Here is a 12,931-nt window from a genome sequence, read left to right on the forward strand (position 1 = left end):
GAAATTTGACAGACATATGCTGCTGAATGGGATCTACAAAAAAGCCTTTTGGACCACGAATGCCACTTGAATAAACATTCACTCAGTGACTTCACACTGGTTCTTAATCAATTAGGAAAAGCCTTTGCCTTGTTTTTGTCTGCCTTTTGTTGATTTGTAATAAGGTATGAACTATAAACAATACTGTCCCAACCGTCCCAGGGAGAGCAGACACGCTTTGGACTCCTGTGCTAGCTACCAACAAAAATTCAGACAGCTAGCACTAGCATCAGCTGATAGGCCTGAAAATATGCTTTCCAACAATATATTTTTGTATGTGGCATAACTAAAAACAGTATGGTAGAAGAAAAAAAAGGCAAAATTTCATTACACGCTGTATATTTCAAAACTGTGAATAAAATGTGAGGAATAGTCAGAAAGTCTCCACTTTCAAGTTGAAAGTGAAGAGGGCGTGGCTGAGTATGAGCCTGGTGAATGGCTCTGAAAAGGCTCTGTCCTTACTGTCCCCGTCACAACCGACCCCGCTCTCCCCTACTGTATGACCGAAGCAAAATGCACCGGTACCAGGCACCACAAGATAAAAACTATGGATGATGTTTAATATGAATACTGTATGATAGTCAGTGATAACATGATCCTTGAAGGATGAAGGATCCAAAGTCCTTCTTCCAAAGTCCTTCTTCTGAACTGGTAAGCAGTGCCATCATTTGGGTAATATCACAGATATTCAATTTATTGCATTTTGATCTGCATGTTTGCTAATGGAGGGCTACTCTGAAATACAATGTTCGATGGCAACCCTTTGTCACCCCTTTTAAAATGGCCAAACATGACGCTGGATGTCAGCATCTACAAAAGGCATTCTCGTCACAAATTCCATGTATTCACACACAACAAACCTTCAACACACATAAAAACAATGTCCTTCAACATACTATATTCACAAAGCAAATGACATTTTCCAGGAATGCCAGTAGTGCATTAACGTTCATCAAATGTGCTTTCTGTTGCTCCCTCATAGTTGTGTGAAGGATTTGTGAAATCCAATCGAACATGTTGTGTACCATAACAGTGGTGTATTTCAGCAGAGGGGATCAATGAGGATTGTTCTGTGGTTCCTTTTCATTGATCCAGACGTGGCTTTGCAGGGCTGCTGCACACTGTTCCATTTCAGCTAAATTAATGGAAGTTCCCCAAGAAAAGTCATTTTGTTCACATGCTGTAATGACTAGGAGGTATCTGTCAATAATCCTACTGAGCTCATAATTGATTTCAAATTCACCTCATCGTGGATTACGACTACAAACCAGGGTGCCTTGAGAACTTCTACCTTGAATTCCCAGTAAAACTTTTACCTTGAAGGGCTTCTGCTCAGACTCACTTTTCTGCATTGCTTTGTTTTCTGTGTCATCTGCCCAGATTTGATTGCTCAGGGCTTTAAGATGTATGCCAATTCCCTCAGAAGATGGGAAGCTAAAGTGAGTGTGTGCTGTGAGACAGTAATTTCCTTGAAGTCAAGGAAAGGAAGCAGGAAACACCTGCCAGACTAGTTTACATTCACACAACGAAACACAACTTCTACCTTGGCTGACACATCAACAAAAGAGACTAAAGTTTCTTTGATAAATTCTAATCGTATTGTGAAATCCCACCTGTCATCTCCCCAAAGCCCTAATGTAATATATGTTTTATGAAAGACATCCACAGCCACTTCAGCAAAGTGAGAGTTTAGGCGCCAAGGTACGGTTCAAATCAAATGCTAATTTTCATCTTGTGGAATGCTCTCGCTCTTTCTCTTGATATCTCTCTCTCTCTCTCTTTCTGGCTCCACATTGTGAGAGTTTCACAGGCATGTAAAAGGCTGGGAAATGACCCGCTATGGGAGTAATGACCTCAAAGCATTGTCGGTCGCTGTAGTAGATAATTATCATGTCAGCCCGAGTAAAAGCTGTGTCTCTTAACATGACTGCCTTGACATGCCTCGTGATGGAGAATATTATGTGTCGCTAAAAGAGGTCTGAGAGGTTGAATGGAAAAACAAATTAGCGTACTACATAGCTTACATCCCCCTATTAATAAATTGATTGCCTGAAAGTGTTCTCTACATTAGCATACTGTGTTATGCTAGAAAGGCCAAAAAGTAGTAAATTAAAGGCTGGTTTAGATTTTTCCAGCTATCAGAGTCTCTCTGTCACTTGTGGTTGTGAAAATGAACCAAGGATTTGTACATTGCCATAACCAGTTATAACTACATTAACACACCTAATATCTTCATATGGCTTTTTTGGCCTCCATCAGATACTGGGCGATTTCATGTTAGGTACGATTGATTTGTACTATGCCCGAGTACGATTGCCCCCCCCCCCCCATTCCCTCGCTGCTCAGCTTTCACATTAGTAAAGTTGTTCTGTACCCGGGTATACTTGCGTTATCATCCATGTGTATTTTTTGATGTTGAGATCAGCTGTTCTAGTGGCGGAGCATTGTGAAACACTTCATTCAAACTTCACGGAAACAAAATAAAACTCACCAAAACCGTCGTCGTTAGTCTTTCCAACAATCGCCAACTCTGGTTTGGTCTAAATAAATCCTAAAGTAATCGAGTTAGATGTGAAAATATGCCGGCTTTACACACTCCAAACATCGGCCAACACCAATGCCTACTATTGTTTATATTTTAAGGAAGCTCTCGCCTGCCTTCCTGCTTTATCATCCACGGCCGTGCAGTTCAGAGGATGAGATCGCCGCATGCTGCGAGAAGATACAGATGATCGGAGGATACCGGCGTTATTGAAAACAGCCTGCCGTTTCAAAACTACTTGCTGACTGCTAACGTTACTCGCGTTAAATAGTTGTCCACTTCCATGTTTTGATACAGTTAGCTTCACCTGATGCGGACCGTACCCGAGTACACAGGAACCGTACTAGAGCACCTTTTCAAGTGGACTCGAGTACGGATCAACGCACCGTGTCCGAGTACGGTACGGAGCGTTCACACTAAACAAACAAACTGGACTTTGGGGTCCAGTGTATTCGGACCCGGGCCTGGGTCCCTGATGTGAAAGCACCCACTGAAACATTAGTTACAGTTGCTAGGGGTTTAACAAATAGTCAATTCTTCTAAAATATATGCCTGAGACTCGTCATGTTTAATGTTGGTGTTTGGTGATTCCTTGTTCCGTGGTAATGTTTGCATGTTTATTCCGAGACTCTGCAGCGATATATGTGAATAAGACATGAGGACGTATATAACCCGACCTTGGCTGTGTCACAAGCTTTTATTCTGAATCCTACGGTCATGTAAATATCCTCACAGAAAGCATTTGTCAAAATCCCTTACCGATCTAATGAGTCAAGTCCTTCGGGAATGATGCATTATGTCTCAAAGGGCACATCAAAGTTTAAGTTGGCCTTGAAGGTACAGCCACAAGGTTGCAGGAGATGATTCGCTTGAATCTTATTTCATTATCATTACTTTTGCTCTGAAGATTAAATGAGCGAGCTTGTTTTGAACCAACAATAGCCAAGTTTAGCTGAATGCCATCTTTCAGGAACATTTGGTTCTGGATGTCAAATGCCATTTAAAAAGCTCATTCAATGCAGTTTTTATTTTTTGAAAGTGCAGCCTTTGGAAGTAAAAATGAATGAAAGCAGCAAGTCTATTAGGCTGAAGAATAAAGCAACAAGGTGGGACATGTTTTTCCCTTTCATCGTCGTCTTTCCCCTGCTCCTAGAAGAGAGAAGGTATCCATGTGTGATTCATTGTCAAGTAACCAAAACAAAAGTAATTGAAACCTCATATCAGCAAAGAGGCTCCATTTTCATTTCATGTTGCAAAGTCCAGGTCTTGTGCTGATTTCCATATAAATCATATACAAGATTTGTTATTTAGCTTTTCTTTGGTTGGCCTATACAGCCGTTGCTATCTGTATTTTTCTGTGACACATTCCAAGTACTTATAGAGTTAAACTTATACACGTGAAGTTATGTTTGCTTGCAAAAAACTTTTGGCAAGAAAGCTCTAAGACTTAAAATGACCTGTGTAAATAGCTTTAATTATTTCTTTCTCCTGGGATGAGCTTGATCACGGACACTGATTTTAAAAAGATGCTAAAAACTAAAGCTGTCTTACATTTTTGTTAAAGTTACCAAAGTGGTGTAAACAGTTATTGAGTAGCTGCCAGATGAATGGCAAGTAAGGAGGCAGGGGGAAGAAAATCTGAAAAAACATAAAAAACAACTGTCACTTTACATGGAAATACATGTCAGATAACACAGCAGCACTCTCCCTTGTGAATGCAAATGAGTAAAGTGGACCGTTCTGAAAGCCATTTCAGTGTCATGATTGTCACTATGCTGATGTCCAGTGAGTGCTGGTGGTCTGTGTGATTCATTAAAGTTGAAACTTCGGAGCCGTCCACCTGCTCTGAGAGCCTGTCCCTCAGCCCACATCAATAAACCCTCAGTCCAGCCTCGCATGGGGGATCAGTGTGTTGACCTGGCTCTTTATCACTACTGCCCACACAAAACAAGAGTTTCTGCTTGCCTGACATGTGCAAACACAACAGGTTATTACATGTAGGCTACAATTACATCACACAACAGCAAACTGTTTTTGTGCTGATTGGAGGGGGCAGATGACAGAAACAAGCTCATATTAGTGATTACAGGCTAGCAGCTACAGTAAATGTGGGCATTAAGGTGGTACATACAGAGTATGTTTGACATGACAGTTTGCACAATGCATAATCAACTTTCATGTTTGTCAAAGGTTAAGGAATAACGAAATAATGTTTCATAGAGCACTCATTACCTAGAGTCACTCAACATTTACGGCTTAAGCTCCAAACAAGAACAAACTAAACATTGGGATGACAGGAAAAGTGGCACCATATATTTAGTATTTATGAAAATACTTGTGTTTATAGATTTTCCACACAAAAACATTACCTCATTGAAAAATCTATAATGTATGAATATGCAAATGTTCATTTCAGAAGTTTAACCACACAAGATGTCTCTATACTTCACTGAAGAATCCATTCGCAGTGTACATTCACTGGAGGCTTCAAGGTTCCACATCATACGTGCATACTGGATCATGATTGGCTTCCAGTTGTGATGTCACAAAACAGGCTGTTTTTAAACACTGTTTGTAGCTATACCTACGAAAAGTAATGCACTGTAATTTGTATATATCCCACGAAATCGATTCATCTGTAATCCACATAATCGTGAACCAGGAAGTATAAAGAGCGACAAATGTCACGTGGGAAGGAGGTCGGGGTGGACGGGTGCGGCAAAAAACACCAGATATTCGCTCAGGAGGCCGCTGTTCGTACCCTGTGTGAAACCAGAAGTCAACGTTGATTTATTTGTCTAACTTCCGTACTTTAGTTAGTCAGTTCTGGAGTGATTTTAACCCAAACCACAATTTTTTACCTAAACCTAACCAAGTTGTTTCCTGTGAAGACGGAAGTTTATTTTGAAAAGACGATGTATGTATTCTGCACATACATGATTCTGCAGAAGCTCAAACATCCAAGTGAAGTAACAATAAGCAAAACATATATAAAAAAAACACCCATGTAATAAGCCCAAATAACATCACAAAGTGAGTAAATGAGAACACATAGATTTTTTTAGTGGCCTGAATTAAACTCAGATAAAGGGATATGGATAATTCTTCACCAGGAGGCAATACATCAAAACGTATGATTGAAATCCAAAGTGCCTCCGAGACAGCAACAAGCAGCTTTTCCTAATGCCAGAGAACTACTGTAAAACTTTTACCTATTGTGAGCAAGATATTGAACTACTACTGAACAGGGCTCTATCATAATAAAATGATTAATCTTTTAGGGTTGTTGTTGTTATCAATTATGAAGCTCAGTTTGTCTTTATTGTCAGAAAATGACTGCATGCTCTTTCATAATTAATTCCTCAGGGCAACTCCAGATATTTCACCTCCATTGCATCACTTGTTCAATCTCTATTCTTTGCTGTTTCCCTCTGGAATACAGATTGACAAATATTAATGTGACTGTCCGGAGTAATAACATGAATTCATAATTCCTCTGTTGCCGTGCTCAAACCGCATTGCTGATGTTTAATTAGTTGTTGTGACCTCACCTAGCTTGTTGTTGCCCCGATCAAGTGATGAATGGCTTTCATATCAGGTTAGTGGCACAGCAAGATATACTGCAGGTACATGCAGATCACAGCACAGCCAAAGGAGGGAAATTAATTAACAAAAACAACCATGGACACAAATCACAGCAACTATATGCAGTATCACGCTCGCTCACTACATCAGAGAGATTTATTGAAGCTTTTTTCATCTGCTTTTATAGAAGAATGTCTTTCATGTATGTCGAACATGTTTCACTTGAAAAGCAGCAGAGCTAGCAGCTTCACAGTTTTCACTGATTGCCTGCTTCATCCGTTCTTTCTCTGTTTAAGCATGATATTGTTAGTTCAACAGTTTGAATCAAAGTAATTGGTATAGACTGAAGAGAGAATCACTGAGTACACAAAGCCATCTGAGTGCCTCTGTGTAAAAACAGAAGAACGGGAAGGTTTGCTGAATCATTTAGGATCCCGCTTAAAGAATTTTGAAAGAAGACAGCGCTTAATGAGGTGTATCTCGGGATTCAACTGTCATGGTATTATTTTCCTACAATTCAATCCCGTAAAAAATGAGCGCCTGTCATTGATTTATTCCCACAGGTGTGCATTAGTTTCAGAGCCAGTGCTCTTTCATGGCAAGCTGCCAGAGATTAACTACAGCACATCAATATGCTTCGTATAGAGACATCCTCATCGGATTTCTCCTTACTTTGCTGTCTCAGCTATGGCTCTGCCTTTGTTACGTTCATTTCTATTGGATTTATGGAAGGGTAAGCCTGCAGTCAATGTCACTGTCACTTACTGTAGCTTAACTTTGTCTGTCACAGAGTTGAAACTTCATCTGTAGAGCCGCTTCCAGACGGAATTACAGGGGAACACGGGGTGATAAAGTATTTGAAGATTTCAGTCTTTTTCTATTATTTAGCAGTGGGGATTTTCTGTGTCTGAGTGTTCTGTGAGCACCATAGTTATACAAGCTAGACACAGTTTAATCAATTGGACAATCAAAGATTAAAGGTGCTAAATTTGGTATCCAAAGCATTAATATAACAGCAAACATCTATTAGCTATGTAAAAATATAGAGGAGTAATGATTATTTGAGCAGAGAATGAAGTCTCTCTCCCTCTGTGTGTGTTGCAATCCGAGTTTCTCTGTGCTTTGTTAACATAGCCGGTTGGCCGCGCGTGCTTTTGTTGTGCCCTGAATAGGGAAATATTTGTATTGAGACTCTTGACACGATGCCTACTCTCTGGCAGTCTCATGAGAATCTCTTTAATTTCCACAAACAATATCAACAGGGACATAAATTCTTATAACAGATTAAATATTACTGTAAACAGGCCTATAAATCAACAAACATTAATTATCTCAGCAAAAGGAATTAAACAAAAATATCCTAAATGACACAAATTACTCTAAGTTCCCTCTGTCCTAAACAATCACTTTATAATTAACACAAATGCATCATCTTTACCCCCAAACACACACATACACTTCACCGGCCCATACTGTCTTCACACACACACACACACACACACGACGAGTCGCGCCGCACCGCCATCCTGTGGCGCTATCAAAGCGGCAGGATCAAACACAGCTAACTAGCTTGAACCAGTGCTCGAACAATGCCAACAAAACACACAAAACACTCTAAACTAGGTCATCATATCAATAAAACAGAACTCAACAACTTAATAAACACATCTGACAGCTTTGAAAATGAATTACTTATTTCTGTACCTGAATAGGGGAATATTTGTAGTGAGGCTCGTGACACGATGCCTACTCTCTTGCAGTCTCATGAGAATGAGGCACCGTAGTCGCGAGCTTCCCCTTCAGGCCTCGGCAGGTACTACTAATCAATCTCCGAACAGACTTAACAGGTAGATCACAGATGGACAGGAAGATAGGACATATTCTGACATTTAGAGAGGTTTTAACCAAAATAATGTTTTTAAAGTGTTTTTAATCTTTTTTAAAAAGACTGTTTCGAACACTCAAACCTTTTAAATGTTTTTATGACCCATTTCACAATTAATTAATCTTTTATGTCACTATAACTGTTTTTATTACTCGAAGTTATTTATAGCTGATCAGCTTTCCTCATATAATATTCTACCTATCACACTTTTACTGCATGTTTGTGCATGTGAGCGTGCCCCACTGGCTAGCTCACGGCCAGCTAATAACGCCGCCCTGACCAACGGCGTCGTCGTGGAAGCGTCAGCCCCAATTTCCGGTTCCCCCCCAGTTTAATACTGTTAGCTCTGTCAGCACTTTCATCATTGTTTGCACTGTTAGCACTGTTAGTACCATTAGCTGCGAGCCGTTGGCACATTGTCGCCATGTTGAGAGGCAATAGAAATGCTCCCAATCCTGTATTTAGCACCTTTAATTTTGGTGAAATGTTAAAGGGGCTGTTTGTAACGTTTTACAGGTATAAATCTACCGGGTCGGTGTCCCATGCGCGCTCGCATATGCGCGCTCGCGTGTCGCTACGCTGTTCAGACCGCTCCTCTGCCTGCTTGTCTTCACTCACACAACGCGCGTGTTCTCGCTCCATCTCACGGTCATGCGCGCACACCGCACACTGCAGAAGAGTTAGTAGCTCTGAGAATATCTAGTGAATGTCCACTGGACGTTTGTGGAGAAATAACTGCTGCAGCTCCTCCGACGGAAGTTTCCCGAGATTTGTGAAATGACGGAACTTCTCAGTGAGAAACGTTACCGTCTCCAACCGGATGCCGGAGGGAGACACCGGCACCCGGTCGGAGACGATAACGTTTATCTTCCTGCTTCAGCCCCGGAGGCTGATCAGCTAACATTACTGCCAAGCAGGTGAAATATAGAGTGATATTGTGGTTTTAGCTGACGTGTGTCGCCTCACTGTTTTGAGCGATGCGCGTTCATGTCTATTTAGAGCGAGCAAGCGCGAGCCCGACGCTGACTTTCGTTGACTTGTCACTGTTAACAAGCATTTCTGAAAGTTACAAAAAGTCCCTTTAAGCTCAGGGACCCAACTTTAACCACAGATCAGTATGAGTTGTGTGTCAGGGGCCTTTATTACAGGCTTTTGCATCACTGAAAATGAGTATATGGAAATGTGAAGAAGTTTTCCCAACTTTTCAACGCTTATCATGCAGTAGGTATATACAGAAGGTTTCATTACAATGACCCATCTTAGTATCTCGCAGGATCTACCTCTCCTCAAGGACTTTGTGATAATGGTTCCCAAGGCGCATAGCTGGTGATGGTATCCGGGCCGTTGAATTAGAAAGTGACTGCTCCAAAGTTTTAATGTCAGCCTGTCTTCACTCTCACAGACAAGAGGCTCTTTGGCAGTCAGGAAATGTGCCGAATGATTGACACTCAAATCATGCGCAAATGAAACGAAACCCAGGGGAGTCTCTGTGGACTGGACTGGTTATTGGACCACCTTCAAGGGCGCGTGAAAACAACAGGGAATTGGGGCTGAAATTAATACCTGTGTTGAGGTGGAAAAAATAACCAACGCGGTGGCTCGGGAGGGGATTAACAATAACAAAGAGTTCCATAATTATTACAGTTGCGCTAATTAAAATTTCTCCTTGTACCTTGGAGAAATGAATCCTGTGTTACAGCTTGGTGTCTGGTTGGATGCAGAATCTAAACCCTGAGCACCATGAGGACTTGTATAAAACTGTAATTACCTGAATTATATATAACAGTTGTATGACTTGACACAGGGGGGAACAAGCGACTGCTTTATTTTACAGCCATAACGTTTGACCCCATAACTACATTGAGATTACAGTGAAAAGGGACAAGCAAAGGACTGCTTTATCAGACATTATAATAAGGGTTAAATAGCTACAAAATAATGACCATAACCTTTAGCTGGAATAACTCATGCATGCTTCTCAAAAGAGTTGGCCTTTCCTCTCCTGGTCCCTGTCACCCTTGATAAGCTTTCCAGATGGTTTCCTATAATATTTTGTATAGTGTCCTGTAGTAATTTGTCTGTAGGCCTATTAATCTGTTGTGGCAGGAAGGTTTGGACCAGATTCAGACAGCCTCTCTATCTATCTATCCATCCATTATCTGTAGCTACTTATCCTTTACAGGGTTGCGGGGGGGGGGGGCTGGAGCCGATCCCAGCTGACAGTGGGAGAGAGGCAGGGTTCACCCAGGACAGGTCGCCAGTCAATCACAGGGTATAGAGACAGACAAGCATTCATGCTCACATGCACACCTAGGGGCAATTTTAGAGTCAACAATTGACCTAATTAACCTAACCTGCATGTCTTTGTGTGGTAGGAAGCCAGAGGACCCGAAGAAAAGATGTGATTTCCAATATTGAAAGGGAATTATTAAACTCTTTTGCACAAAATTGTAATTTAGTCTAACTGTAATGCTGTGGTTTTATTGGCTAAATTACAAATGCATAAATTAAGAAAATCCCACTGCATCAAAAAACTATTTTGAATCTTACATAAGGATCATGATGCAAAAAAAGGGCACTGCCTGGGGAAATCAGATGCCCATCCAAGAAGTTCCCTCTGGCTACGGCACTCAGAAAAGTCCTCTGACTGTATTTGAAATAGCCGAGAGACATGAATCCTCCTGGCGAAGTTGCTCCCCGTGTATCTTAGAAGGATAGTGAGAGAGAGCAGTCTGGAAACTGGGACAATGAAATCATGAATTTAGACTGAATATTCATTAAGGTGATAGAATACTTTTATTATTTTTACAAAATTATTGCATGCAGATATGAAAATGTTAATTTCGATCCAGTAATTAAATCTAAAGTTATGGGTAACTAGTTTCTAATTATGTTATCTAATTATTAACTGTGTTGATATTTTTGGTTGTTAGATCAATAAACTGCGACATGCACACACAACTGCAGCGCTGAAGGAGAGGATTATCTTGTTCCACTGGATGCAATTAATTAACCACTGCTTACTGTATGAAGTGGTTAATTAACCCCCCCCAAAAAACCTTTGTGATGTGCAGCGTGCAATTCTGCAAGGACTTAAAGGGGCTTAGCAAATAAACAGTACTTTGTTATAGTTTGACAAGATTTGAAATTCAATTCCAGCCTAAAACAGTGTGTCATTTCTGTGCTGGATCTCTCTAAAAAAATCATCTTGTGTTTATGTTTCCAATGTTTTTTTATCTATCCATACTATACACAGTACCATTGCCCACACTGATGTAATTTAGCCATCTGATTAAAAAGTATGGCAGTGCAGAAGAGCAGTGGATGAGTTCAGCAACCTTGTGGCTGGTCTTTATCACACTTGTAATAACAGAGGAGAGAGTAATTCCATTGATAATGAAATCTGACTCAATATATTCACCGCCCTACTTGTCATTCTGCACACTCTCCACTCAGTGTGTCACTTTTTGGAGTAAATTAATCATTGCAGCTGTTATTTACATCCAGCGCGTCCACGGTTGTGTATCAGCCAAATTGTTGTCATAAATCTCACTAATTCTGGAGACTCTCCAGTTCGGATATGTGATGGACCTGAGTGAACTTAACCTCATCAAAACTTTGAGTCTAGAGATGTTTCCTCCTCTTCCTCTTGTTTGCATCGATAAAAGCCAACTGTATTGATACAAGACTTTACAAGAGTTTAATGAGCCCCTTCTTTCCTCTAAACATCCCTGATGATTAAACACACAACTAAACAAGCTCACTGAAACACTATAAATGCAAATGTGGGTGGCTGAAATGCAAATACTGTTTCATTCGCATGGAAAAAGCCATATCCTGACTCATTTCTTTCCTAATTGGAAGGGAGGTCTCACATTGTTTCTCCTCTAATTGACAGAAACCAAAAGGTCAAACAGGAGGATATAAAAGAGCATCCCTTACACGTCTACTCTTCTTGTGTCCTTGACCTGACACTTGTTGCTTACACATGATGACAGGCTAGTCGCTATAGATACTGTACCAGACCAGCACTTGTAGTCCAGGTTACATCTCCAGGTTGTGTGCTTCTGAATAGATCGTATTAATTTACACGCCTCTGATAAATATTCAGCACCAGATTTACATACATTCATTTACAGCAGCAATCTGTGTGTAATTAGCGCCAGATTTACTATGGCTGGAGCCAATTTCGCAGTCGGCGATTGAGACTGCCCTCAAGCCACATTCTGCGAGTGAAGGAGAGCGCTCACAAGGTGCAGATTAGTGCTGGGATTTGTCTGCGAGCAGCAATGTCAGATAAAAAAACGATAGCGATGCTGCATAGAGATGAAGTAAAGAGATTCTAAAACAAAGGCCACCTGAGAAAACTTATTTCTCTACTGTGAATATAGAAATATTTGTAAAGTTATGCAACAGTCAGAGACAATAAACAACCAAGCAACTATAACCAAGGACATGAAAACCAGAATTACATAATAAGGTGCACAAGTAAAAATATAGGTATGAATCAGGTCAGATGAGAGAAGCAGGAGGATACCATTAATTATGTATCTCAGGAATCCAATAGTAACAGAAGCCAAAAGCACAATAACAAGACGAATTGTACAGCCATGCCAGCAGCTCTGTGAGGCTGTACTTAGGGACCAACACGGTCTCAAAGGAAGGCGTATAAATAGCATTACATTACGCAGGAGCACGGATTTTAGCCTGTGTGTCATTTGTATGCCACGCAACAAAAAACAAACAAACAACAAAACCACTCAGGGTTAGGAAAAACGTCATGGTTGGCCTTAAAATAAATACTTAAACTAAATAAAATACGTACGGAAACAATGTAACATGAGTACAGAAAACACATCACAAACATCACTAAAAAACAT

The sequence above is a fragment of the Sebastes fasciatus genome, chromosome 21 (genome assembly GCF_043250625.1).
Source record: "Sebastes fasciatus isolate fSebFas1 chromosome 21, fSebFas1.pri, whole genome shotgun sequence".
Classification (NCBI taxonomy): domain Eukaryota; kingdom Metazoa; phylum Chordata; class Actinopteri; order Perciformes; family Sebastidae; genus Sebastes; species Sebastes fasciatus.